Below are 25,713 nucleotides of genomic sequence, written 5' to 3' on the forward strand. Positions count from 1 at the left end.
GCAGCGTGGGAGGATAAGAACCTGAGGACACGGAAGAAAACAATATCTTTTATTCCCCTCTTTCCCTATTTTCTTAGGCACTCAGCTTTATTTTATCTTCCACTCTGCTATATTATGCTATCGATCTCAGAGCAAGATGGCCTTGTTTTAAGACTCCCCCCCCCCCACCACCCTAAAAGGATGTGGGGGACGCAGTCTATCTCGTCTTCTTACAGACAACGTGACCAGAGCATTTGTCGCGTTATGAGAAGCCTGTGTTCCGAGTACACATCCGTTTGAGGTGTAGTTCACTAACTGAAGTAAATTGTACGAACAGCTATTAGTGGACATTAATATAACGTGTGTCCCACCTTCACCTTTATGACCGCTTGAACACTGCTTGGGAGACTTTCTGCGAGGTGCCTGAATTTCTGTGGAGGAATGGCAGCCCATTCTTCATCAAGAACCTAAACGAGAAAAGGTGTAAGTAGGCTGTTTATGTCTTTGTATGTTGGCAGCGCTTAGTAGCGCTCTGCATTAATAACTCTGACAGCGCTGTACGCACTCTGTAAGAGACTCTATGGCTGGTCGGACTAGCACTTGGAGGTGAACAGCCAGCAGTGATGGAACTCGGGAGCGAGTAGTTAAAAAAAATGGTTCAAATGGCTCTGAGCACTATGGGACTTAACATCTGTGGTCATCAGTCCCCTAGAACTTAGAACTACTTAAACCTAACTAACCTAAGGACATCACACACATCCATGCCCGAGGCAGAATTCGAACCTGCGACCGTAGCGGTCACGCGGTTCCAGACTGAAGCGCCTAGAACCGCACAGCCACACCGGCCGGCCGGAGCGAGTAGTCAGCAGTGATGGAGGTTTGAGGTTAATAATTATCAGTGTTGGATGTTTGCAGTATTAGCTCTAGCGGACGGACTAAATGTATTTCTGTCATGGAGGAATTGAGATTTATTACTGATGATATATATATTTGAACTGGTTGTCACATAATCAAGGTAAAATCTGCTAAATACATTGTTTGCTCTCCAACAAAATCTTTCCTTTGCTAATCACACGGCTATTAGTAGTTAGAGCCTACAGTAGTTAGAATCTTTTATTTAGCTTTATTGGTGTTTTCTGCATTGCTGTAGTTCGTGTAATGAAGATGTATGATTTGTGTGTGTAATGAAGATATATGATATGTGTGGATTATTGTTAGGATTTCCTCTTATTCAGGGCCATTCTTTTGAGTTAATTTTAAAGCACTCAGATCGCGTTGCCGTTGTATATTGTGAGTAATTAATGAATAGGAAAAGTGTGAGTTGTCTTTGTCAGGGAAATTTCTGTATGTCATTATGAAATAAAAAAAATTTAAGACTTAGTTTCAAAGGTACCGATTGTGGACGCTGACGTTTGTAGCGAATTTGACTTTCTATCTCATCCCAAAGGTATTCCATTCGGTTCGGGCCGGGATTGTGGGTAGGTTAGTCCATTACAGAAACATTAGTGTCCGTAGATATTGCCTCACACATGCTGCTTTGTGACAAGGTGCATTGTCATGCTGAATCAATCACAGTCTCCTAACTGTTCTTCTACTGTACGCGTTATACAATGCCGCAAAATGTGTTCATATCCTTCCACATTTAGCGTTCTCTTAAGCTCAATAAGGGGGCACACCCCAACCACGAAAAGCACCCCTATGCCGTAATACCACACTTTCCGTTGGCACTACACATGATGGTAGAAAAAGTTCCCCAGGAATCCGCCAAAATCTTCCATCGGATTGCCACAGGGTACAAATTGATTCATCACTGCAAATCACTCGCTTCCAGTCACCCACTGTCTAGTGACTAGTGCTCTTTACACCACCTCAAGAATCTCTTAGCACTGTCAACAGAAATCTGCTTATGAGGACCTGGTGTATCATCATACCCCACTGTTTTTAACTCTCTACGCACGGTCATTGTATTGGTCATTGTATTGGCTGAACCGCTGCTTTTGGAACTCACGAGTGATTCCTTACGCTGTTTTCATGCAATCGTTTACAACCACCCTCCGCAAAGTTCGGCGGTCACTGTTCGTCAGTACATGAGGTGTACCTGGTCTTGGTATCAAAAGTCCACTTGGCCAGCTTTCGAAGGGTTCAAATGTCCGTGATGGATTTATTACTCAGTGACATCCAACGACTGGTCTACCTTAGAAGTCAGTGAGCTACCTCGAGCGACCCAGTCTGTTGTTACCACTTCTTTACGGACAACACAGTACTTCCCACCTCCTTTCATACGGGCGGGTCCGCCTCTCATGATACGAGGGGTGTTCGGAAAGCAAGGTCCGATCGGTCGAGAAATGAAAACCACAGTGAAATTCAAAAAAAATTGTATTCGCAACAGTTAGCCACACCTTCCAGCTACCTCTCTAAATAGTCGCCGCTCCGACTAAGACATTTGTTGTGGTGTTGTACAAACTTTTCAGTACCCACGTCACAGAAAGCAACCGCCTGTGCTTTCCGCCAATTCTCTACGCTGGTCTGCCTTTCGTTGTTTGTGCTAAAATGTTCTCTTCGCAGCTAGCGGTTCATGTGAGCAGAGATGAAGAACGGAGGGTGCCAGTTAAGGGCTGTATTGTGGGTGATCAAACACTTCCCATCGAAAACGCTCCTGCAGAACGCGGCTGAAAATTCTCTTGAAGAAAGAAACGCATGACGTTTATGTTATGTTGGCTGCATTGCTGCGAACGAAATCTCTCACCAGATCCACGTACTTGGTGAGATTCACTGTTGTTTTACGCATTTCTATCGTGTTCACTTTGTCCTCGGAAATGGAAATAGCGACGTGAAGCGATCGACAGGCACACTGAAGACACTGCCCAACACATCTGTGCAAAGTTCCACCAGATTTTCACAGTGGTTTTCCATTTCGCGCCTAATCGGACCTTACTTTCCGAATACGCCTCGTATCTAGCGGTCAGTGCCGCATTACATGGGGGTGGCGGGAACTTTTGATCAGGAAATGTATACGCAGTCCTCCTGGAACGTGAGAAGCGTTTTTGTTGAGCCCTCTTTCCTAAGAGCGCATGGATTGCTTATTTACGCTGATTCCTGCAACTTTCAGTTGCCGATTTACAGGGTGATCAAAAAGTCAGTATAAATTTGAAAACTTAATAAACCACGGAATAATGTAGATAGAGAGGTAAAAATTGACAAACATACTTGGAATGACATGGAGTTTTATTAGAACGAAAAAAAAAAACGAAGTTCACAAAGTGTGCGACAGATGGCGCTGGACAGCAAAACGTCAGTAACTGCTACCGTGACTGGTGAGAGGTACGCCAATATGTTACTGAATCGCGTCATCCCCAGCCTGGCTGATAAACACCTGCTGGAACGTACGATGTTTATGCAGGATGGCGCTCCACCCCATATTGCTCGACGCGTGAAAGATCTCTTGCGGGCGTCGTTTGGTGATGATCGTGTGCTCAGCCGCCACTTTCGTCACGCTGGCCTCCCAGGTCCCCGGACGTCAGTCAGTGCGATTATTGGCTTTGGGGTTACCTGAAGTCGCAAGTGTATCGTGATCGACCAACATCTCTAGGGATGCTGAAAGACGACATCTGGCGCCAATGCCTCAGCATAACTCCGGACATGCTTTACAGTGCTGTTCACAACATTATTCCTCGACTACAGCTATTGTTGAGGAATGATGGTGGACATATTGAGCATTTCCTGTAAAGAACCTCATCTTTGCTTTGTCTTACTTTGTTATGCTAATTATTGCTATTCTGATCAGATGAAGCGCCATCTGTCGGACATTTTTGAACTTAAGTATTTTTTTGATTCTAATAAAACCCCATGTCATTCCAAGCATGTGTGTCAATTTGTACCTCTCTATCTACATTATTCCGTGATTTATTCAGTTTTCAAATTTATACTGACTTTTTGATCACCCGGTACATTGATTGCTGCAACTTTGTAAGGTGCCTGAAGGTGAAGCAACGCGATCCTTTACTGCACACAGGGTGGAAAGTTAACATAAGTAAACGTAGGTGAGTGATAAAAGTAAAATAAACAAATGAAAAATATTCATATCCCTCTGTCACGCCTTTCTTTAACTGACGTCACAACCGTCTTCTATCATCTAGGAAGCTGTATTCTGAACAATAGATTAAACTTTGAAGCAGTGGCGTTTCGTAAACTCTCGAACGTCGTAGATACTTGGCGGTGTCCGTTTACTACCGTTGACTAAACATCCTTCTAAAGGGACATTACGGCAAGTTTTCAAAATTCTGTTGTTTCCGTCAATTAGGCCTTTAGTGCAGCACGGGAGCGTTTGTAGCGGGTTGTAGCATTCAGACGATTTGTAATGTCAGATCTTTTCTTTTCCACCTGCATGCTCTTCGGCAAAAACTTAGGAAAAATGCGAGTTTAGTTTGGTTAAAAAATCATACTAATAAACCTTTTGGAAGTTTTATGTAAAACTTACGCAGACGGCAGTCTATTTGCTAAGGTGGAATAGTTACCTAGGAATCTTAGCTAAATACTGAGTTGCGAAATGCTTGTGATGAAAAGTTATCGAAAAACAAGGCAGTGGTATATTGGATATATTCAAAAAATGTGTGTGAAATCTTATGGGACTTAACTGCTAAGATCATCAGTCCCAAAGCTTACACACTATTTCACCTAAATTATCCTAAGGACAAACACACACACGCATGCCCGAGGGATGGCTCGAACCTCCGCCGGGACTAGCCGCACAGTACATAACTGCAGCGCCTTAGACCGCTCAGCAAATCCAGCGCGGCTATTGGAAATGTCTTCGAAGTTTTTCGAGCGGCGCCCTAGTATTAAAGATTTGCTGTGATCATGCCACTTAATTTTTTAGTAACTGGAATTATGGAAGATTACAGTTTACCGTCCCAGCGACAACGATGCCATTACAGATGAAATTCGTATAAGACAAAGACAAGAAAACGCAACGTTTGATATTTTAAATTTAGCATCTTCCCATTGCCCTTAATCGATTCAGTGAAGCCGGATGAGACAATTCTGAGTGAACATTGGGGGATCTGAACTTTATTTCCACCGAATGTGAATCCAAAGTCTTAATCACCGGGCACCTCGCAGCATCTTTGTCTGCCCATACCATTTTTCGGGTTCTTTTGTCTACTCAGGCGATAATTTGGAACCGAAGTGTCATCCCTACAAAAAATCTGTATTATCTTTGATCGTCACCTTAGCTGGTTCCAACAGTTTTTAGACACATCTGACGGTTACCCATCTCCTTGCTTCATAGAGGACGTTTATATTTCTCGCGCAGGTTAAAGTAATAGTCGCACGCACCACGCAGTAGCCATGTTGGATACGTGAATTAGACACTCAACTGCGGCCACAGTTAGCTGTGACGAGGGGTGCTGTATTGTTATTTCGATTGTCGAGCCCATCGTTGGTTGGATGCATTTCTCCAATCAGTTGTCAGCTCTCTTCCTGATTTCAGACTGCCTGCTACATCCATCACCAACGAATCTCTTTGTTACATACGGTGTTCAACAATTCCTATTACAGATTCTAGGGACTGTAGAGAGGACTTCGAACATAAAATTTTGGCAGGAAAGCCGTCTCTCCGATTCAGGCTTTCATACACACGGTTTACAGACTCTGGTGTGTGTTGAGTAATTTCTGCTGCTGCCAGAACTCGTGGTAGTTGTTCTTCCGTGTTTGCAGTCTTATACACAAGCTTCTTCATATGAATCCACAAGAAAAGTGATGGAAACTGAAGAAATGAGTTAAAATACACTACTGGCCATTAAAATTGCTACGCCAAGAAGAAATGCAGATGATAAACGGGTATTCACTGGACAAATATATTATACTAGTACTTACTTGTGATTACATTTTCACGCAATTTGCGTGCATAGATCCTGAGAAATCAGTACCCAGAACAACCACCTCTGGCCGTAATAACGGCCTTGATACGCCTGGGCATTGAGTCAGACACAGCTTGGATGGCGTGTAAAGGTACAGCTGCCCGTGCAGCTTCAACACGATACCACAGTTCATCAACAGCAGTGACTGGCGTATTGTGACGAGCCAGTTGCTCGGCCACCATTGACCATACATTTTCAATTGGTGAGAGATCTCGAGAATGTGCTGGCCAGGGCAGTAGACGAACATTTTGTTTATACAGAAAGGCCCACACAAGACCTGCAACATGCGGTCGTGCATTATCCTGCTGAAATGTAGGATTTCGCAGGGATCGAATGAAGAGTAGAGCCACGGGTCGTAACACATCTGAAATGTAACGACCACTGTTCAAAGTACCGTCAATGTGAACAAGAGGTGACCGTTACGTGTAACCAATGGCACCCCATATCATCACGTCGGGTGATACGCCAGTATGGCGATGAGGAATACACGCTTCCAATGTGCGTTCACCGCGATGTCGCCAATCACGGATGCGACCATGATGATGCTGTAAACAGAACCAGGATTCATCCGAAAAAAATGACATTTTGCCATTCGTGCACCCAGGTTCGTCGTTGAGTAGACCACCTCAGGCGCTCCTGTCTGTGATGCAGCGTCAAGGGTAACCGCAGCCATGACCTCCGAGCTGATAGTCCATGCTGCTGCAAACGTCGTCGAAATGTTCGTGCAGTTGGTTGTTGTCTTGCAAACATCCCCAGCTGTTGACTCAGGGATCGAGACGTGGCTGCACGGTCCGTTAGAGCCATGCCGATAAGATGCCTGTCATCTCGACTGCTAGTGATACGAGGCCGTTGGGATCCAGCACGGCGTTCCGTATTACCCTCCTGAACCCACCGATTCCATATTCAGCTAACAGTCATTCGATCTCGACCAACGCGAGCAGTAACGTCGCGATACGATAAACCACAATCGCTATAGGGTACAATCCGAGGTTTATCAATGTCGGAAACGTGATGGTACGCATTTGCACCCGGGCCTCCTCTTTTACTAGGCAGGAATACTAGCCATTACACGCCTGCAGCACTGTAGCCAAACGTGCTGCACGGACTACCAAAGTCCAGTGCCCTGTCTAGTACAAATTTCAATCCGCTCAAATTTTAATTCATTTCTTCAGTTTCCATCATTATCGTAGATAAAGAGGAGACTCAAATGTCTCCAGGAAAATTTAATTATAGGAAACACAAGCGACAGTGGAGGCCAAGGAACTAGTGTACGTCGGCCTAGCCACCTATCACCGTATGTTTGACTGAGATGTTCGCAGGCAAAATGTGCGGATACTCCATCGTGCTGGAACCACATTCGCTGACAGAGTGACATTGGTAAATCTTCCAATAATTCCACTAGTACCTGTTACAGGAAAGTCAAGTAAGAGGGAACCGTTAAGACTCGGTTTGTATACTTACCATGAACCGGTAGATTTGAAAGTGATCCCCTCTTCAAATTTTTATATTCAAACGGTACACTTCCGTACATCAGTTCCTTCATGAAACTTTAACTCCTAGGTCCCCTCTGCACTTCGTAGAAGTCGTAATACGCATTGTGAAACACCGTGTATACTCAGAAGCTCATTGAATACAAATTAGTCACTTCAGTGCACACATACAGATCAATCGCTAAGGCTTTACGTATGGCGAGTGACGTCCTCAACCGCGCACCGTTTGCCTCTATATGAGCATAGAGCAATAGCGATCAATGAGACAGACACATAAGTTTCAAGCGGACATTGTACGTAAACATGGATAAATGAGAGGCCGTGAGAGAGTGGCAAAAAGGGCTAACCGTGTTTGGCCGTGCCAATGGTTCAAATGGCTCCAAGCACTACGGGACTTAACATCTGAGGTCATCAGTCCCCTAGACTTAGAACTACTTAAACCTAACTAACCTAAGGACATCACACATCCATCCCCGAAGCAGGATTCGAACCTGCGACCGTAGCAGCAGCGCGGTTCCGGACTGTAGCGCCTAGAACCGCTCGCCCACAACGGCTGGCCCGTGCCAATGGCCAAACTCTGTGTGAAGCTCCTGGATTTGTTGGTGTTTCGCGTCGGACTGTTCAGTGCGTCAGCAAGCAGTGGTGTAACACACGTGGCAAAGAAACACGACTTCATAATTATGGTCGGGAAAAAATCCTGACTGAGAAGGACCGGAGGCGCGTTTCACGGCTTGTGAATCAAAATCGCTTCCAAACTCGACGGGAATTGTTGCAGGCAGTGAATGAAGGTCCATCCCAAGCTGTTGAAGCAAACATTGATACAGGAATTATATGCAATGAACATTTGGAGTCAGTCTCCTCAGAAGGGGTCATAGCTCACACAGTCACATTAATAACGACAACAGCAATGTTCATGGGGCTGGAAAATATACGTGAGTGATTTTCCGAACACACCCCCACCCCATTACATCACGGTTAGCCTGCAAAATCGCCTGACTTGAACCACGTAGCCTTCCCCCCTCCCCCCCCCCCCCACCCATGAACCATGGATCTTGCCGTTGGTGGGGAGGCTTGCGTGTCTCAGCGATACAGATAGCCATACCGTAGGTGCAACCACAACGGAGGGGTATCTGATGAGAGGCCAGACAAACGTGTGGTTCCTGAAGAGGGGCAGCAGCCTTTTCAGTAGTTGCAAAGGCAACAGTCTGGATGATTGACCGATCTGGCCTTGTAACACTAACCAAAACGGCCTTGCTGTGCTGGTACTGCGAACGGCTGAAAGCAAGGGGAAACTACGGCTGTAATTTTTCCCGAGGGCATGCAGCTTTACTGTATGGTTAAATGATGATGGCGTCCTCTTGGGTAAAATATTCCGGAGGTAAAATAGTCCCCCATTCGGATCTCCGGACGGGGACTACACAAGAGGATGTCGTTATCAGGAGAAAGAAAACTGGCGTTCTACGGATCGGAGCGTGGAATGTCAGATCCCTTAATCGGGCAGGTAGGTTAGAAAATTTAAAAAGGGAAATGGATAGTTTGAAGTTAGATATAGTGGGAATTAGTGAAGTTCGGTGGCAGGAGGAACAAGACTTCTGGTCAGGTGACTACAGGGTTATAAACACGAAATCAAATAGGGGTAATGCAGGAGTAGGTTTAATAATGAATAGGAAAATAGGAATGCAGGTAAGCTACTACAAACAGCATAGTGAACGCATTATTGTGGCCAAGATAGAAAAGAAGCCCACGCCTACTACAGTAGTACAAGTTTATATGCCAACTAGATAGTGAAGAGAAAGGTGTATCAAAGCGGAGTGCAGGCTAAGTAGTGTCAAGCCATTAAATTTGATTTTCTCCTATCGAATTCTGAACATACAGATGCTACCGTATGAGACAGTTATGAAGGGGGATAATGGCTTCGGGGATGCCCCTTTCACTGAACGATGATGAGGAGTAGCTAGCTACGAAGTAACGCTTTTGTGAGAGCGTAATCTATCTAATTTATAAGCGTTCATGCTGTTTAGTAAACGATAGTTCAAATCTATACTTACATAAATTCTTTCAAACTTCTTGTCCGATTTTACATGATACTCTAATAAATAATCGGACGGATGTAGACTATAAATTGTTTAAAACAACAGTGTACATGTTTACCGTTAAAACTGACTGTTAGAAAGAATGTGTTGTGCTGTGAAAATTTGCGGTTTCTAGCAGTGGGTTTCAACTACGATAGCAAGGCATTTAAACCATTACACAAACTGTTTATCTCGTATAGTACTCCTATATTGTTTCTTCTTACAATCATTTTTACAGACATTGTGTAAATAACAATGTGCTCTTTTGTTTTCTTCCTCGCAGTCGGTTTTAAAAGAAAACCGGAATATTACGAAAGTTAAGGCTCTGAAATAAACAGAAGTTTCTGGAAGTGTAATAGGAAAGATACAGGAATTACCAATCCATCGATACTGTAGTCGCCATTGCAGACGTAGTTCAGTATCCAATATAAACTCTAAATTCAGTGAATCCAGCTGGCTTCACATCAGACAGTTTGAAGCTTAAAGCTGGTGTTCTTCAATATTATCACGCAATCTCAATCCTCAGGGACTTAGTAATGGTACCTGTTTGGGGATTAAAGATACGTGAGGTAATGTCATTGAAGCTACTATCTTCACAGGTTCTACAGCTGGACACATCGCTCTCGCACCCCGTATGCTAATGATCCCATCCGCTTTACCTATTTATTTTAAGCGCCTTTAATTCCAAATCAAGGTTTCGTTTGCAGTAACTATAAACAAAGCACAAGATCAGACTATCAAATATGTAGGAACTGATTTGCAGTCCGTGTATTTTTCGAATGGCCAGTTGTATCTTGGCCTTTCACGAACTGATAGTGCTGAAAACTAGATCTTACTCTCACCATAGAGTATCCAATGTACGAAAAATGGTGTATATTCGGCAGCTTTGGAATTGTATAGTGTACAAAAAGTTAAGAAAGACTTAAAAACAATAAAAGTCGAAAACGAAAACAAAGGAGTCTTTTTCATTCACAATTTACACGATTAATTATGATACCTAGTTCCATACGTCTAAGTGGGTAGAGTCGTAACGATGGACCTCCAGATTAGGACAAGTATCTAACTCCCAAAATATTTAGCAATTGCCGAGTTCACTAGTACAATTATACGTATATTGCACACTGGGATCAAGTGAGCAGACCGAAAATATTAGTTCCAGCCTGGATATTCCTATATCTGCTGCTTCGACTTTATTTGTAATTTTCAGAAGAGTTATTTGATTCAAGCCTATTTATTGTCTAAGAGCATCAATAACAATTTCTCTGCGCATTTAAGTAGAGTCAAGAAAAACGACACATCTTACTTAACAAAATCAAAGCGGTAGAAAAAGAATAAAGGCAGCCGCAACAGAATGTTCAACAGAAGGTTAAGAAAGCACAGCGATCCCTACAACTAATGGAACAAAACACGAAAAATAACACACCGTTGTGCATGATGCAGATTGGCAGTGTGGACAGTCAAAGACAAAAATCAGAATTCATTAGTAAAAATACATTGCTGTAACCAGTGACTAAGTCTACACACATTTAATACACTAAAAATACAGAAAAGAATTAATCTCGCAGTTGCTTATAGTAAGTCAAAGTTGATATTTCTAAAGCCTCATCAATTAACGTAAATATTTTTCCAATAATGAAATGTGGTATTAGTTCTTTGTTACGTTGTCGATAAATTGCTACGAAATTTATTCGAAAGTTAAAACAGTAACCTTGTGCCCCTCATACCAGTCATGACCATCGTTCTATAAGCGTTAATGTTAAGCTATCAATAAGAAATTAATTTCAGTAAGACAGCATAGCGGATATGAATTAATGTTGCCTTTACGTGTAGTAGTATGTTACAAGCTTTTCATCTGATTATATGTGACAACGTGGGTGTGCCCTTATGTTAAGTAATCGGCTATAACCCGGACGCCAGTACGCAAAGCACGGCAACCGTTTTATCAAAAAAACATTAAGAACATTTCAGCATCGTATGCACCAAAAACACTTACAAGAGTGCTGTAACCTAAATGGAAGAACAATTAGCAGAGAATCGGTTTGGTTTTGCGAAAAGAAGGGGACACACTACAGGCAAGAAAGGCACAAGGCAATAGGACTTCTTGCAAAAAGAAACGGCTGTTAAGTGGTAAAAATACGGATCTTGAGACAAGAGAAAGAATCATGAATAGCTATGTATGAAACATAGCTTTCGATTAACCCGAGTCTTGGATGAAACAGAAACGAAAAAAACTTTTTGAACTGTGATGTTACAAGAGACTATTGAAGATCACATAGATTGATTGAGCTGGTAACAAATCATCAAGAAAAAAAAGTTTAGTAAAGAATACAGTGACACGACGAGACTGAATGATCGCACCGTATTATGACATTAGTCATTGCTGAAAACTGTAGTTGAATGGATGGTAGAAGGAAAGGATTCCAGGAGCACACTCATATAAGGTCACTGGATAAAAAATTAGTCACCCCTATACAAATCATTACAATCATTTAATACCATACGATTATGTCCCTGGACTCCGTTACGACGTGAGTCTACAAGGTTGTGCAGGTACGTCACATCCACATAAAGCCGCTCGCTAAGGATTTTATTACGCAGTTCCACCAAGTTGTGGTGATGCTGATGTCGGCGTTCTACCCGCTATTCCAATATGCCCCACAGATTTTCTACGCGGTTCGTTATTGTTGTTGTCTTCAGTCCTGAGACTGGTTTGATGCAGCTCTCCATGCTACTCTATCTTGTACAAGCCTCTTCATCTCCCAGTACCTACCGCAACCTACATCCTTCTGAATCTGCTTAGTGTATTCATCTCTTGGTCTCCCTCTACGATTTTTATCCTCCACGCTGCCCTCCAATACTAAATTGGTGATCCCTTGATGGCTCAGAACATGTCCTACCAACCGATCCCTTCTTCTAGTATAGTTGTGCCACAAACTTCTCTTCTCCCCAATCCTATTCAATACTTCCTCATTGGTTATGTGATCTACCCATCTAATCTTCAGCATTCTTCTGTTGCACCACATTTCGAAAGCTTCTGTTCTCTTCTTGTCTAAACTATTTATCGTCCATGTTTCACTTACATACATGGCTACACTCCATACAAATACTTTCAGAAACGGCTTCCTGACAAGTCTATACTTGATGTTACCAAATTTTTCTTCTTCAGAAACGCATTCCTTGCCATTGCCATTCTAAATTTTATATCCTCTCCACTTCGACCATCATCAGTTATTATGCTCCCCAAATAGCAAAACTCCTTTACTACTTTAAGTGTCTCATTTCCTAATCTAATTCCCTCAGCATCACCCGAGTTAACTCGACTACATTCCATTATCCTCGTTTTGCTTTTGTTGATGCTCATCTTATACCCTCCTTTCAAGACACTGTCCATTCCGTTCAGCTGTTCTTCCAAGTCCTTTGCTGTCTCTGACAGAATTACAATGTCATCGGCGAACCTCAAGGTTTTCATTTCTTCTCCATACCTACTCCGAATTTTTCTTTTGTTTCCTTTATTGCTTGCTCAATATACAGATTGAATAACTTCGGGGATAGGCTACAGCCCTGTCTCACTCCCTTCCCAACCACTGCTTCCCTTTCATGCCCCTCGATTCTTATAACTGCCATTTGGTTTCTGTACAAATTGTAAATAGCCTTTCGATCCCTGTATTTTATCCCTGCCACCTTCAGAATTTGAGAGTATTCCAGTCAACATTGTCAAAAGCTTTCTGTAAGTCTACAAATGCTAGAAACGTAGGTTTGCCTTTCCTTAATCTAGCTTCTAAGATGAGTCGTAGGGTCAGTATTGCTTCACGTGTTCCAACATTTCTACGGAATCCAAACTGATCTTCCCCGAGGTCGGGTTCTACTAGTTTTTCCATTCGTCTGTAAAGAATTCGCGTTAGTATTTTGCAGCCGTGACTTATTAAACTGATAGTTCGGTAATTTTCACATCTGTCAACACCAGCTTTCTTTGGGGTTGGAATTATTATATTCTTCTTGAAGTATTTCGCCTGTTTCATACATCTTGCTCACCAGATGGTAGAGTTTTGTCAGGAATGGCTGTCCCAAGGCCGTCAGTAGCTCTAATGGAATGTTGTCTACTCCCGGGGCCTTGTTTCGACTCAGGTCTTTCAGTGCTCTGTCAAACTCTTCACGCAGTATCATATCTCCTACTTCATCTTCATCTACATCCTCTTCCATTTCCATAATATTGTCCTCAAGTACATCGCCCTTGAATAGACCTTCTATATACTCCTTCCACCTTTCTGCTTTCCCTTCTTTGCTTAGAACTGGGTTTCCATCTGAGCTCTTGATATTCATACAAGTGGTTCTCTTCTCTCTAAAGGTCTTTTTAATTTTCCTGTAGCCATCCCTGCTTAGCCATTTTGCACTTTCTGTCGATCTCATTTTTGAGACTTTTGTATTCCTTTTTGCTTGCTTCATTTACTGCATTTTTATATTTTCTCCTTTCATCAATTAAATTCAATATATCTTCTGTTACCCAAGGATTTCTACTAGCCCTCGTCTTTTTACCTACTTGATCCTCTGCTGCCTTCACTACTTCATCCCTCAAAGCTAACCATTCTTCTTCTACTGTATTTCTTTCCCCTATTCCTGTCAGTTGTTCCCTTATGCTCTCCCTGATACTCTGTACAACCTCTGGTTCTTTCAGTTTATCCAGGTCCCATCTCCTTAAATTCCCACCTTTTTGCTGTTTCTTCAGTTTTAATCTACAGGTCATAATCAATAGATTGTGGTCAGAGTCCACATCTTCCCCTGGAAATGTCTTACAATTTAAAACCTAGTTCCTAAATTTCAGATAATCTATCTGAAACCTGTCAGTATCTCCAGGCTTCTTCCATGTATACAGCCTTCTTTTATGATTCTTGAACCAAGTGTTAGCTATGATTAAGTTTGTGCAAAATTGTAGCAGGCGGCTTCCTCTTTCATTTCTTAGGCCCAATCCATATTCACCTACTACGTTTCCTTCTCTCCCTTTTCCTACTACCGAATTCCAGTCAACCATGACTATTAAATTTTCGTCACCCTTCACCCTTTATTACATATTCGTGTAGTACGTAAAGAAATATGAATGTTTTAGTTGGACCACTTTTTCGCTTTGTGATAGTTGGCATTGTAATTGTCACAAACATATGGCTCACAATTTTAGACGAACAGTTGGTAACAGGTAGGTTTTTTAAATTAAAATACAGAACGTAGGTACGTTTGAACATTTTATTTCGGTTGTTCCTATGTGATACATGTACCATTGTGAACTTATCATTTCTGAGAACGCATACTGTTACAGTGTGATTACCTGTAAATCCCACATTAATGCAATAAATGCTCAGAATGACGTTCGTCAACCTCAATGCATTTGGCAATACGTTTAATGACATTCCTCTCAACAGCGAGTAGTTCGCCTTCCGTAAGTTCGCACATGCACTGGCAATGCGCTGACGCATGTTGTCAGGCATTGTCGGTGGATCACGATAGCAAATATCCTTCGACTTTCCCCACAGAAAGAAATTCGGGGACGTCAGATCCGGTGAACGTGCTTCGACGACCAATCCACCTGTCATGAAATATGCTATTCAATACCGCTTCAACCGCACGCGAGCTATGTGCCGGACTTCCATCATGTTCGAAGTTGATCGCCATTCTGTCATGCAGTGAAACATCTTGTAGTAACACCTTGTAGTAACATCGGTAGAACATTACGTAGGGAATCAGCATACATTACACCATTTAGATTGCCATCGATAAAATGGGGCCAATTATCCTTCTTCCCATAATGCCGCACCATACATTAACCCGCCAAGGTCGCTGATGTTCCATTTGTCGCAGCCATTGTGGATTTTCCGTTGGCCAGTAGTGCATATTATGCCGGTTTACGTTACCGCTGGTGGTGAATGACGCTTCGTCGCTAAATAGAACGCGTGCAAAAAATCTGTCATCGTCCCGTAATTTCTCTTGTGCCCAGTGGCAGAACTGAACACGACGTTCAAAGTCTTCGCCATGCAATTCCTGGTGCATAGAAATATGGTACGGGTGCAATCTATGTTGATATAGCATTCTCAACCCGACGTTTTTGAAATTCCCCATTCTCGCGCAATTTGTCTGCTACTGATGTGCGGATTAGCCGCAGCAGCAGCTAAAACACCTACTTGGGCATCATCATTTGTTGCAGGTCGTGGTTGGCGTTTCACATGTGTCTGAACACTTCGTGTTTCCTTAAATAACGTAACTATCCGGCGAACGGTCCGGACACTTGGATGATGTCGTCCAAGATACCGAGCAGCATCCATAGCACACGCCCGTTGGGCATTTTGCTCACAACAGCCATAGATCAACACGATATCGACCTCTTCCGCAATTGGCAAACGGTCCATTTTAACACGGGTAATGTATCACGGAGCAAATACCGTCCGCACTGGCGGAATGTTACGTGATACCACGTACTTATACGTTTGTGACTATTACAGCGCCATTTGTCACAAAGCCAAAATAGTGATCCAACTAAAACATTCATATTTATTTACGTACTACACGAATATGTAATAAAAATGGTGATTCCCATTTTAAAAAAACGCAGCTGATATCCGTTTGACCTATGGCAGCGCCATCTAGCGCGCCAACAATAGCGCCATCTGGTTTCCCCTTCAAGCTAGACGAGCTTCGTTCTTTGTAGTTTTTTCGTTTGATGCTTATTTCGTGAGATATTTGGCCCGGTCATTATCAATGGACCACCCTGTATATGCAAACTGCAGCTTAGAGAGCAAGATACGAGCTTACTGAAAATCCAACAGCATTGTTACTTGATTATCGTTTTTTTTAACAGGTACAGATCAAGAAATTCTTAGCGACGTGTAATCGTCAGATGTAAAAGTCACTTTGGGAGCACCACAAGGGAGTGTCGTAGGGTCGTTACTGTTCACCATCTGTGTAAATAATCTTGTGGGCAACGAGAAGCTCTCGAGAGTTACTGAGCGACCGACTGAGAGATAGGCGAGGAAATTACTAAGAGATACAGCAGTGCGAAAAAATGGACCAGAGGCCAGTCTAATGCGGCAGACGTAATTACGGCTGCGAACAAAATTAAATGGTCTCAAGACACATGGCCTGGAGATGCGTCACGGGAGTTCTTCTCTGGGTTCCAAGACATGAGAAAAAACTAGAACACAGCGTAATGGAAAAAGTGTTTAGCAAATGGCTCATGATGATGATGTAGTAAGTATTAGAGTCTACCAAAATAGTGATAATCAAAATTCTTACTAGCTTTGACACATTTGCGAATAAAAGCACTAATCCAGGAGGAGTACAATCTGTTTCTCCTATCCCAACTATGCTCATAAAAAAGAGTTTGTCACCAGACTATTGATTTCGGTCAGTGGTTTCCATCTTCAGATTCCTGTACATCTATCTTTTGGTGGATACTGGGACAATAGCTGTTATTGTATTTTATATGTAGTATAGATTGCACGATCAGCTGTGTTTACTGGTCTTATTCATATGCAACTGGTTCCAGTGTTACAGTATGCCGCGCGGAATTAGCCGAGCGGTACAGTTCGGCGCTAGCAGCCGTGCGAAGCGGAGGTCCGATACTTCCGCCTGTGCGGCGTGTGCGAGTGTTTGTTTACTTGTGGACTTAGTCTGCACGCGGGCTAGTAACAACGATCATGGCGAACAAGTACAGGAAAACTACATTACGATTCAATTTCTGCAAAGACTACGAACGACCAAAGGCTTTAGCAGTGGAACGATTCATTCGAGAGGACGTCAAGATACCGCCAAACGATATTATCGGAATTCACCTATCCATCGTTAGTCCCACGGTGTATGTTAAGATGGTAAATGACGCGGCGTGTGAGAGAATTCTACAGGCGACAAAAGCAGGTCTCCGATTTTGCCATAGAGACGGGAATGTCGGCACGGTAACTGTAGAACATGCTGGTCTGGGTATACGGACAATACGTGTTTTTGAGCTGCCATTTGAGCTCCCGGCTGACGAAGTTATCGAGGCTTTTAAGCCATATGGCACAGTACATGGTCACACAGCAGAACGCTGGACACAATTCGCCACATACCCCGTTCTTAACGGACTGCGGCAGATCACTATTGATCTTCAGAAGCATGTACCGTCCTATCTGACAATTGGTGGTTGTCGGGCGGTGGTGATTTACGATGGTCAACCACGTACATGTTCTGGATGTGGCCAGGAGGGACACCTCAGGTCGAACTGTATGCAACGGCGGATTACGCAACTGCCTTCAGATGTGCGGGAGCCGTCGCCGGCGATGACAGTACTACCGATCACCTATGCCAAAGCCCTCACTGCGTCCGCTGATGACCGAAAGGACACAGCCCCGGTGGAAGATCAAGATGGCACTCTCCGAAACCTTGTCGCAGACGTCGGGATGACAGAGCATGCTGCTCCGTCGAGCATACAATCTACGGCGACAACATCAGATGAGACCGAACTCCCACCAAGCACACCGATAGTACAAGAAGCAGTTCCAGCCACTACGGATGCTGTTCAGTCTGAAACGCACTCTGAGACGACATCATTAGTTTCGACCGCACTCCCGCCAAGTTCAACGATGGGACTCGAAACATTTCCAGTTCCTACGGATGCTTTTCTTTCGGGCAGCCGTGATTCCCTGCAATCTGAGGACACGGACGGAAGATCACGCAAACAGCGTTCCCCGAAAAGGAGGAAACGGCGGCGTCGCACGACATCTCCTCGGGATGACTCCCCTTGCCCCGACGACGATGTGCCTGTGGACCAAGACGACACAACAGCCTCAACGAAACAGGATGAGGCACTGGGAACTGTTCGATCCGACCCACAGCGGTCTGTCACATTGACGGTACCGGTACGTGGTGATGCTGAAGAGAAATCACAGCCAGTTGGTTCTCCAGACGCCGATGCTGTGGCTATGGACACGAATTTATCACAGCCTGAAAAGATATGGTATGAGGATATTGAGGAGGCGCCGGACGTCATACAGAGGCAGCCGGCACTCACGAAGACGGACTAATAATTGCTGAAGGTGAAGGGAGAGGGGCGAGAGAACGTCTTCTAACTCAACCCCCGGCGCCGGTGCAGGGAGATGTTTTTGCGCCTCGACAGAGTGGGATTCAACGCCATGCGAACCGCATTGCGACATTAAATATCAATGACGTGCGTTCACCGGCCAAAATACACCTATTGAAGGAAACGGTTTGGGCATCTGATGTGGATATTGCTTTGCTGCAGGAAGTCCACATAGCTGCACTCCCATACATCGCAGGCTACCAATCCTATTCGTCACATGGAGATCACAATGGGAGTGGGGTGGCAGTTTACGTGCGAGATGGCTTCCCAGTGGAAAACGTGTGTTATCTTCCGTCGGCCAGGGGAATGGCTTTCACGACGTTTGGGACACGCATCATCAATCTTTAAGCACCGTCGGGAAACAATCGGCGGCGGGAAAGGGCGCGATTTTATGCAGAAGACATTGCTCCACTATTCCATGGACGTTCTGAATGTGTAATAATTGGTGGAGATTTCAACTGTGTTCTCAGCCAGAAAGACCAATGGCCGCAAGCAAACATCAGCCAGGAGTTGCGAATCGTTGTCAACGACCTTGTACTTAGTGACACGTGGGAATTACGACATGGAGCTGCACCGGGATACACCTATGTGACAAGTCATTCGGCGAGCAGATTAGATCGCATTTATATCTCACGGGCTCATGCAAATGATGTCCAGGACGCGGAACGCTGGCCATTGGCATTTTCTGATCACAGCGCTTACATCTGTACGGTGCTTCTTCCCCGTAGAGAGGTGTGGAACAGTAAGGCCCCGTGGAAACTAAACATTCAACATCTACATGATCCTGAATGCCGTCAACGAATCCTTGAGACATGGACGATGTGCGAGCGAAGGGTTGGAAGGTATGCGACGAAGCTTGATTGGTGGCTGACTTGTGCTAAACCGGCACTTCGCCGTACATTCATCTCATATAGCAGGGAAATGGCAGAATGGCGCCGCCGTACCACCGACTTTTATTTTGCAGCACTGCGCGACCTGGATGATGGCCCGCCGGGACTGGACATCTGGATCGAACGCAAAAGGATAAAAGCTAAACTAGTGGCTTTAGCTCGGAAACATCTTCAGGGAACCATGGTGCGCGCCAGATGTCACGATACGGTAAGGCACGAGATTCCTTCCATGCACCACGTCGTGAATGAACGAAAGCACCGACGACGCGTTTTGGTACGGGAGTTAATCACCCGCGAAGACCGAAGAGTGACGCGTCAAGCGGACATTGTCTCTGCATTCGTCGACCATTACCAACACATCTATCGGGAAGAAGCAGCCTCTTTCGATGACCTCGACCGTATAGCCACGTCCGTCTCCCGTACACTGACGGTGGAAGCCGCGGGAACCTTACTGGAAGCCATTAGCTGTGAGGAAGTACATGATGCGATCGCACAAGGTGCGTTGAATCGGTCCCCAGGCATTGATGGGCTTCCTGCTGAATTCTATCGCGAATTTCGCAACGAAATGGCACCGCGATGGACGGAAATGTACAACGAGATGTTAAATTCCGATGCGCCTATTCCACCGGCTTTTATGGAAGGCCTCCTGGTGCCAGTACATAAACCGAAGCCAGGAATTACGGTCACACATTATCGCCCCATCACCCTGCTTAATGCCGACTATAAGATCTTTGCACGGTTGCTAGCGTCCCGATGTCGTATGTTAATTCGTAGCGTTCTCTCTCCGGAACAGACGACACCGGGTGGATCGGTGAATGTGCAAACAGCTACTGGCGAATGCCGTGATGTGATAGCGCTGGCGGAGGAGTGCCGGCTTAAAGCGGCGATGGTGGCGGTTGATTTTGACAGTGCTTTTGATAAGGTGCGCCACAACTATCTGTATGCTGTACTGGAACAAATGGGTTTTCCAGACCGTTTTACTGGTCTCATTAGAAGGATTTACGGGGGCGCACAATCCTTGGTACAGGTTAATGGGCGTATAGCAGGGCCCATTCAAATTCGACGATCCATTCGCCAGGGCTGCCCTCTTTCGATGCTGCTGTTCGCGATAGCGTTGGAACCATTAATTGGGAGGCTCACCAATTCTCTTTCTGGGGTGGAACTACGGGGCTACACCTTCAAATGTCGTGCCTATGCGGACGACCTCCTGCTGCTCGTTCGTTCTGAGGAAGAGGTGAAGACGGTCCTTGAACTGTTGTTGGACCACAGTGTGACGGCGGGTAGTGCAGTGAACATGAACAAATCGGCGGCAATGCCGGTGGGAAGGGGCCTTACGCCGGAAGAAATCAGTCCGTTTCCTTATGTGCAACGATTCCGCTATCTCGGCATAGACTTTACCTCATCTGTAAAACATACTGCAGCAGTTAACTACCGACGTATGTTACAGACAACACGTACCATGGTCCGACAACATCTCCTACGGCGCCTTGATCCTTTGCAGCGAGTCGAGTACCTGAACACTTATGTGGTTTCTCGAATGGTGCATATTTCGCAGATCCTGCCCCTACCACTCACGCTCGGACGTCGACTTCAATCAGCACTAGGCTATTTCGTGATGATTGGATCGCCCCTCAAGGTGCGATACGAAACGCTCACTCTCCCTACGGACAAGGGGGGACTCGGACTTACGAATGTTCACTGCCGTGCGACGGCGCTCCTTCTAGCCACAATGTATAAACAATGGCGTAGCGGGCGTGATTCCCTTACATCCCGCCTACTGGATCTCCTGGTTCCAGCGTCCCTCACACCTCCGGTGGCGGTGGGCAACATTACGCCACATTTTGCGCATGTCTCAACATTTATCGTGGAACTTAGTTATATCAGAGACGAGCTTCCGCGCACTAGACCGCCATGCGCGAAGGATTTTTATGTTTGGCTGCTACGACGGATAAGTTGTAATGTAATTGAACTGAAACACCCCAGGTTGCATTGGCCGAAGATTTGGAGACATGTGCACCAAAAATTCTTTCCTACCTTCGTTCGGGCACTGTGGTTCTCTGTCGCCTGTGGCAAGTTCAACACCCACCAACGGCTCCATGCAATTGGACTCGTGGACACTCCACTATGCCCGAAATGTCACCAAGTGGATGACGACCATCACCGCTTAACTTGTATCGCGGTGGAGGACGTCTGGCTCCTAGGAAGACAGATGGTGGCTTGCTACCTCCATGTGACCCCGCAACATATTACACCTGCTTCCTTCTTACATCCGGAGAGTGACTACTTTCCGGCGACTAAATCGCAGTCGATCATCTGGATCAAAGGTTGGACGATCGCGTACCTCTATGGGGATACTGCCACGTCGCGACTTGACTTTTGGTATTTCTTGCTGCAAGCCCACAGTGAGGTTCATAGATGGTCCCACTATCGGAAAACCTTTGCCAATTATCTTCAGGCAGTCTTCCTTGACCCCCCACGCAGTTGGAATGTGCCGGGTGCAGTCGGTGTGCACATTTGACAGCTGATGATGAACCTCACGCTTCTCTCACCACTCACTATGTAATGCACATACTATACGATGACATGGTCTATATGTTCCTTTTAACAGAGTGTTCCTTCTTGGGAAAAAAAAAGCGGTCTAAGGCGCTGCACTCATGGACTGTGCGGCTGTTCCCGGCGGACGTTCGAGTCCTCCCTCGGGCATGGGTGTGTGTGTTTGTCCTTAGGATAATTTAGGTTAAGTAGTGTGTAAGCTTAGGGACTGATGACCTTGGCAGTTAAGTCCCATAAGATTTCACACACATTTGAACTTTTTTTTTTGTTACAGTATGCAATCTTCTGGCCGCTCTACGACTCTAGGTGATTGCGTTGACACAGGGAAATTATTATTGTACTTTCTGTAGAAGGTCCAAACCATCGGCGTCCGCTATACCCAAGATTCTTACCACTTGTGATGTGTATGATGGCAGTATATCAACTAAACTGCACATGAGTGAAGATAGTGTACTGTAACACCGAAACCGGGTACATATGAATAATGCCAGTAAATACAGCTGATGTTGTTATCCTTGGCACATAATAGATCTCCAGATCTGTGTAAATCATATCGTAATATATTAAAGCCACAGTGGTGATTCCAAAAAACAAAAAAAATGTTCAAATGTGTGTGAAATTTTATGGGACAACTGCTAAGGTCATCAGTCCCTAAGCTTACACATTAATTAACCTAAATTATCCTAAGGACAAACACACACACACACACACACACACACACACACACACACACACACACACACACACATGCACACCGAGTGAGGTGGCGCAGTAGTTAGACACTGGACTTGCATTCGGGAGGACGGCGGTTCAACCCCACCTCCGGCCATCCTGATTTAGGTTTTCCGTGAATTCCCTAAATCGCTTCAGGCAAATGCCGGGATGGTTCCTCTGAAAGGGCACGGCCGACTTCCTTCCCCATCCTTCCCTAATCCGATGAGACCGATGACCTCGCTGGCTGGTGTCCTTCCCCAAACAATCCAACCCAAACACACACACCCATGCCCGAGGGAGGACTCGAACCTCCGCCGAGATCAACGGCACAGTCCATGACTGAAGCGCCCGAGACCGCGCGGCTAATCCCGCTCGCAGTGATGCCATTCGTGCCTTATTATATTATAATATGTTTTAAACAGATCTTAAGATGATCACCACTGACATAATTAAGGGAGGACAAAATTTTTTGTGATCATAAATTGGAATAAAATAATCAAATTCTAGATATTTTTTTAAATACTTTAGATTCGTGACTAAACATTGATCGAACTTGTTTTGTTTTTGCGTCACAGGAGGTAATTGGCTTCAGACTAGGGAACACTGTTGCAGAGTATGTATTAGGTAGGTAGAGATGGAAAGAAGGGTACAAAATAGAAAAATATATAGAGGGCATGTAAAGCCAGTAGAAAGACTGAGGCCGTTAATTGTGACCCTCGTCCGTTTGTTAATGGGCGACCATTTTACAACCGTTGAAAGCTTCGTTCGGGCGCTTCTTGGAATTTTGTGCAGTTAGAGCACAGAAGTCACAACAGCACAGATAACTTTCGCAGCCAGATACAGAGAGTAGCGTATTCGCTGAAGTAGGGGCCGTCGCTGCTACATCTCACAAACGGCGAATACGGCGTCGAAATCTTCCACTTCATGGCGCACATGGGAAATGGCAGCTGCACTGCAGCGATGGCTGGATCGATCAACGAAACCGACTGTCTGGGTGCCCTGTACGAGAAACTGGAGCCTCTAGCTTGTGATCAAGTGATAAAATCCGGTGTACCTTATAGCACAATCGAGAACAAACCATATTCGCATACTCATAACAAGTAAGCTTTCACGGCCGGCGTCTTCATTAATTAAAACTTCCGGGCTGAATTGCCGTGGTCCATATATAAAACTTCTTCTCCTTCCTGACGTTTCGTTGCCTACTGCGGGGAACATCTTCCGAGGTGAGTCGGCGACTGGCTGCTAGGCACTGGAGGTCCCGCATATATAGAGCGCTTAGATGGCGTCACCATTCATCACGTGCTTTCGACTTAAAAACTATCTCTGGCTAGTGCCATCTCTCTCGATTATAGGTAACCGATTGTCACTTGGTGCAAAGTCGACCGCCATATCTTGTCTAGTTTTAATCCTTCTTCTTTTTTATTAAAATTATTTTCGTGCTTGTAGATCTCTGTAGCTTCTATATACATGCGGGTATAATAATGTGAGGTCCTAGCTACCACATTTCTCCGGCCGGACATGGGGGTTGCACCCCTCTACCATCCTCCACACCTACAAATCCTTAAACCGTCCCATCCTCTGTTATGCCAGTCCTGCCTGGATATCTGCCCCCCCCCCCAAATTCTATAAGTCCCTCCAGATCCTTGAGCGTCATGCACTCCGCCTCGCCTTCCGTATACGCCTCCCGTCCCCCACGCGGATTCTCTATGATCTCATTCCTTTCCCCCATCTGCTCCTATTCCTCGCACATATCCGCATCCTCTACACCTCCCGCCGTCTTGAACCCCCTCACCCCCTGGTTGCTCCTCTCCTCTCCGATCCCCGCCCCCTGCCACGTCTTCACCGTTGTGTCCCCCCTGCCCTCCATCTCTACACCCTACATCTCCTTTCCCAAGGTGGCTTCCATCAACTCCCCCTCCCAGATGATGCCCTCTCTCCCTCCATTTATCCCTCCTATCAACTTTGATCCTCACTCCCCCTCCTTTCCTCTGTCCTTTTCCCAGGCTCCATCCCCCCCTTCCATCCTCTTTCTTCCACACCTCCCCTCTCTTTGCCCCCTTCTCTCCCCCAAGTCCTTTTACATTTCCCTCCTCTGCCTCCTCTCATTCCGTCTCGCGTCTGCCCTTCTCCCCCTTCCTTAGTCCTCTCCCTCCTTGGTTCCCCCCCCCCTTTTCGTTTTTTCCTCTCCTCCCTCCTTGTTTTTCCCCCTACTCCAGTTCCCCCCCCCCTCCCATCTGCCTTGGATCGGGAGTGCCATCTTTGTGCCGCCTTTTTCGTGCAGTGTTTTACAGTGTGTTTTTCCAGTGAGTGCTCCGTGTTGTGTCTTTTGGGAAGTGTTGCGAACAGCCATCATACTGTCGCTGGGTGTGCATTTTTTTATCTCTTGCAAACAGAAACCAGACTGTCGCCATGTTTTTTAATTGTGTGTATACTATGTTACTTGTCTGATTCCTGTGTATTTTATCAACATTGCCAACCCCTTTTGCTTTCTATTTTACCTTTCCGCATTTTTACGCCATTTTTCACTTTAAATCACCATTTTATCGCCTGTTTTTCCTTGTTTCTTTCTTCTTCCTTTTTTAAACAAAAGTCTGTAGGCTGTAGAGCAGCGTAGTAAGCTGCTGCCAGCCCGCCCCCTTCGGGGGGAATTGAAAAAAAAAACTATCACATTTGTCTCACTAAATTTTATTTCTTGATCACCGTATTTGAAAACGTGTTCCGCTATTGCTGATTTGTCAATTTGTTCCAATCTACAGGTCCTTTTGTTTTCCGTTAGGCGGGTATAAACACTCCTTTTAGTTGTTCCAATATAAACCATGCCACAGCTACGCGGAATTTTATACACACCTGGTGTGGTTAACGGTCGTCGTGCGTCTTTCACCGATCTTAAACTTTAACTAATTTTCTTGATAGGTCGAAAGATTGTCTCCACTTGAAACTTGGCCAAAACTTTCCCAATACGGTCCGTGATGTTATTAATAAATGGAAGAAAAACATATT

Source organism: Schistocerca nitens, chromosome 2 (assembly GCF_023898315.1).
Source record: "Schistocerca nitens isolate TAMUIC-IGC-003100 chromosome 2, iqSchNite1.1, whole genome shotgun sequence".
Lineage (NCBI taxonomy): Eukaryota > Metazoa > Arthropoda > Insecta > Orthoptera > Acrididae > Schistocerca > Schistocerca nitens.